The following is a 5,276-nucleotide window of genomic DNA, read 5'->3' as shown; positions in this document are numbered from 1 at the left end:
CTTAGAAAGAACAATTATTTTCACTTTCCTTGCATTTACTGACAGAGGACTTCCTTCTCAGTAAATGATTCACCCAGCATGATGATAATAGGAGGTGAGAAAAGTATATATATTTTAAAAGTGTTGTTTGTTATACTTTGAGGAAGCTTATATTTTAAAATACCAATTGATTTTAAAAATCCACATAGGTAGAAGATGAAGCAGTGAGTATCCCCCCCCCTTGTTGTGGTTCTTGTTCATCAATAAGTAGCAGCTCGTCAACGTTATCCTTAACAGAGACTTTACTAACTTTATGAACATGTCTTGGTTCAACCTAAGCAAACGTACTGAGAAACTATTTACTCAGGGGCCCTTGGGAAGGACAACAGAAAGGTGGGGGTCCCCTGCCGGTGGGGCTTCGAGAAGAAAGGGGAAACTATCACTTTGATGGAATATATCCCCCTTATTCTTCTCATGTGCCTTAAAAAGTAGCCAGACCCATACATTGGATAAGGATACAGATATCTTTATTTCATTTGCAAACACAAATGTAAAATATTTGAGCTTTCCAAGGCATATGAGGCAATTTTGGAATGTCGTGCTGCATTGGGTATTGAAGGAAAACAAATAATGTTTAATGAGCTTCATCTCTGAAAAGCACCCGTAAGAATGTACTTTGCTCATCTTTGAATTGTTTTACCAAATAACCAACTGTGGAGGCTTCCTTTCCACTTTAAAACACATCTATTAATTTGGAGTGCATGTTTGGGGTCCTGCTTTTAGATTGTCATCATGGCGGCAACAGTATGTCTCTTTACAGTTGCGAATATTAGTCTGTTTTTTACCTAAGCCACTTGCTGATGTATAAATGGGACAATTTTTATCTGATAATGGACTGGGGTCAGTTAGATTAGCATGCTGTTGTTGGAAGGAAATCAAAACGAATTTAAAGAATTGGTCATCACTAAAACTATCTATCTTGGGCAGAATATCAGTAATAAAATCCAACATCTTACCAAAAATGATGTATCTTTTTCAAAACTTACCAATTATTAGAAATCAGAAACTATTTAAAGATTGGAATAAGGATATATCTAAATTTGTATGGAACAACAAAAAAACAAGAATTAATTTTACAAATATGACAGATGAAAGAAAAAAAGGGGGGGTTGGTCTACCAAATTTAGTCCTTTATTTTGACGCCTGTGGATTAGACTGGGTAAGGGATTGGATAAATTTAAGTAATAAGAAAATATTAACCCTGGAAGGTCATGGAGGGCCGGCTGGCACGCGTACCTCTGGTACAATAGGAAAACAGTGGAAAAAAATTTCGGCAACCACTTTATCCAGTCGGCATTATTAAAAATATGGGATAGATATAAACAAAGACTTTATAGGAAAACCCCACTCTGGGTCTCCCCCCTGGAGACACACCAAAGAAGAGAGCTTGGTTGGATTAAATGGCCCACGTATAGGGAAATACTGAAGAGAGAAGGAAATGAACTAAGGTTGAAAACGTTAGAGGAATTAAAAAATAAGTATGAAAACATGACTTGGCTCAAATATTACTAACTAAAAGAATATTATAACAAAGATAGGGCAAACGGATTTGAAGATAAAATAACATTGTGGGATGAAATGCTCCTTAAACAAAAGAAGACCATAGCAAGTATTTACAAAATTCTATTAGGATGGAGTACTGAAGAAGTATCAATTAAACAATGTATGATAAAACGGGCAAGGGATATAGGAAGAACAATTACACTAGATGAATGGGAAATAATCTGGGGAAAAAAGTTAAATTATACATACGCCTACGACCTAAAAGAAAATTGGTTAAAGATGTTTTACCAATGGCACATGTACCGAAGAAAATTACAAAATTTGCAAAAGACAAGAATATCAAATGCTGGAAGTGTGGGAAAAGAGATGGTACCTATCTACATATGTGGTGGACCTGTGAAAAAATAAAACCCTATTGGAGAGAGATACATAACAAGTGTCAGAAGATTCTAAAAATAAAAATTCCTTTAATTCCAGAATACTTCCTATTGGGGATGTCCAACATGCAATGGGGAAAGAACGAAGATAAAATATTTACTTATTTAACAACCGCAGCCAGAATAGTGCTTGCCAGACTATGGAAACAAAAAGCAATACCAAATAAAGAGGATTGGATAAAGAAAATATGGGATATAATGAATATGGACCAATTAACCTTTCTACTATCAAGAACACATAATAAACCAAAGACGATGACAGACTGGACACCGGTAAAGGATTGGATGAAGAACGAAAAAATTAAAATACTGATATAAAGCCTAATAACAGACCGAGACAAATCAACTATCGAAGACAAACGCAGTAAAGATGGAAAACAACAGATGAAAACATCATCTGATAAGACACCATTATAGAGAAGGGAAGTCAAGAAAGAAAAGACTCCCAACCCCTCACCCCTTTCCCCCCCCCCTTTTCTTATCTTTATTCTTTTTTTTTCTCCTTTTCTTTCCATTTCCGCATTGTGCAAATCCTCCCCCCCCCCCCCCCAAAATCCACTACGGTGGTTTTTCTTTTTAACTATTTTATGTTTGCAACACTCAATAAAAATTATTTAAATAATAATAATAAAAAGAAAGTAGGAATCTTACTAATAAGTTACTGAAACTGAAGCAGGTTCTGGCTTTTCAACCCTGTCATTCAAGATGCCTGAATATATACTCTTTTCATCTCACTGCCATCAAAGCGCTTTGAAAAAGCTATTTATGCTTCCAGCCTATCACTACCTCAAGTTAACTCCTGCCAGCCCATGAATTGTCCTTTTTCATCCATTTCCCTTCTAAACAAAACCCTTTATTGGTGTGTTGTGTATTCTCAGTCCCACAAGAGGATGTTTTCCCTTCAGACCAGCACAGTTGTGATGTAACTTCCTTTTGGATTCCCATTTTGTGCAGGTGCATTTTGAGTTCCATTACTAGCTTGCCATGAATCCTCCCAGGATAATCCATTTAATGCTGCATTTGTTATCTGCTCATTTGGGGGGGGGGGGGGGAGGCAAACAAAAGCTTAGGAGGAAGACTATTCTCATGGCGATGTTATGGATCCTGGGCATGGTAATTCCAATTGGGAAGTCTTGACCCTTGAGCATTGTAACTGGAGGTCAACCGTTACTAATGGTGCTATGGATTTTGAAGAGGCACAAATACAGGGTGAAAGGAAGGAAAGGCTAAGAGGAAGGCATGTCAAACAAACCCTTGTTGTGACCACCTTCCATCAGGAAATTTATGTCCTCAATGTGAAAGACCATATGGATCCAGAATAGGTCTTCACAGTCATTTATGGACCACTGCCACAACTTTAACTCTGGAAAACAATCATATTTGGCCACGAATGCTTGCCTATGATAATGTTGAATCCAACTCTCATGGCTGAATTTGGACCAACCCGTGTCCAGATGTTTGTTAGATAATAATCTGTGTCAGGCACCAGTGGTGGAGAGAGGAGATACTTGCTCTCTGGGATGATGCCATGTGGTTGAGGAACTTCAGGATGATTATGATGACTCTTTTCAAAATCGCCAATGCTCTGCAGCCACAGCTCCAGCACAGGAGGCCAACCATGAAGGCGGGGCGGTTGAAGCATTAAGCAAACTACGCAATTTCTGAAGGCGCAGTCCTCTAGGGGGCGCACTTGAGGTGCCTCCAGTTCATACCCGGTGGCTCCTCCTCCTCCTCTTCTGCTTCCGCCCCGTCTTCCTCACCAGCGCCGTTTTCAAGGGGGAGAGGAAGCACCGAGGGAGAAGGCACTTGCATGGGGGGCCTGGGCCAGTGCTGGAGAAGGATAGGGGGATGTCACGCTCAAGGCAGCGGAGCACCAAGAACCATACACGGAGGCCAATAACTATCTAATATCTTTATTAAGGAAATATATAAGAAGGATAAAAACAGGTAGGGAATGTAGTCCAAAAGCAGACCTATCAAATGAGGTCAAATACAGTCCAGAAATGTCTAGTCCAATAAATGATATTAGAGTTCAAAGATAAAATCCAATAAACCGAAACACACACTATTGCCAGGCAATAGTGTGGGGAGTTGTCCAGAGTCTTTCAAGGCACAAGTAAATCCACAAGAAGGCTGGAAACGAGGCTTGTATCTATGAAACAGGGTCCGTGGCTGAGAACGAGGCAAGGCAATCCAAAACTTGATTCTAAGAACAAAATCCGTGGCTAGGAGCAAGGCAAGGCAATTCTTGGATACTTGAATAGGCAAGGCAAAGAAACTGGATTTGCGGACTTAGCGAAGTCCACACTAGGCTGGAAACATGAATTCACTCCTGAAGCTGACCTGTTGTCTCCGCACGGAGCCAACCGTGCCAGGTACTTTTATCTGGGTCTCGTTTCCCGCCAAACAGATGTCCAGCGTTCTCTTTCCCCAGAGAACGGGAAACAAAACCCAACTTAGCAGATGTGAGACTCCCTGGATTTTCCCAGGGGAAGCATGGCTAATCAGTGTCTTGTTTGGCAGCAATTCTCAAACTCCTGCGAACCCGCTCTTTAACTCCCCTATCTGCAGCAAAGGATTGTCTCCTAGCGAAGGGAGGGGAGAGCTGTTCAAGGCCGGTTTTAATGGGCTCCTGAGCAGGAACATCAACATCAGGCATCTGGAAGGATCCCGGCTGTTGTTGATCCGGAGAAAACCCCATTTTTCATCTTCCTCAGCATCTTCATCAGCCACAGTGACACGGCTGATGGAGCGGGACTACAAGGCCCATGAGGCATCACAGGGGATGAGGCTGCCTCCTCCATCTCCTGGCTCCCCTCCTTCCTCCTCCTGCTCCTCTTCCTCCTTCTCCTCAGCGGGGAGCCGAAGGCGGTGGATGGCAGTGGCGGGCTTGGCAGCCTTGTTGGGTTGCGGCTTCTTCCTCAGCAGAGGGCCCTACACCCACTTGCTGGTGGGCGCTGGCGCCTTGGGCTTTTTCTTTGTCCTCTGCTGGCTCTACGTCTTCCCTGTCCACTGCCAGCCCGTCGAGAAGGAGATTGTGCGTGGCGTGAAGCTCCAGCAGAAGGGCAGAGTCTGGCGGAGGGACCCGCACGCCGCCCACGTCTTCAGGTCAGGTGCAAACAGCCCCCAGACCCCGACCCTGAATGATTCATGTCTGGAATTCCCCTTTTTTCTGAGTGGTACTCATTATTTACTGCCCTGATTTTTACAGATTTTTAATACTGGGAACCAGATTTTGTTCATTTTCGTGGTTTCCTCCTTTCTGTTGAAATTGTCCACATGCTTGTGGATTTCAGT

The sequence above is a fragment of the Anolis carolinensis genome, chromosome 2 (assembly GCF_035594765.1).
Source record: "Anolis carolinensis isolate JA03-04 chromosome 2, rAnoCar3.1.pri, whole genome shotgun sequence".
Classification (NCBI taxonomy): Eukaryota; Metazoa; Chordata; class Lepidosauria; order Squamata; family Dactyloidae; genus Anolis; species Anolis carolinensis.
This window is presented reverse-complemented; position numbering follows the sequence as displayed.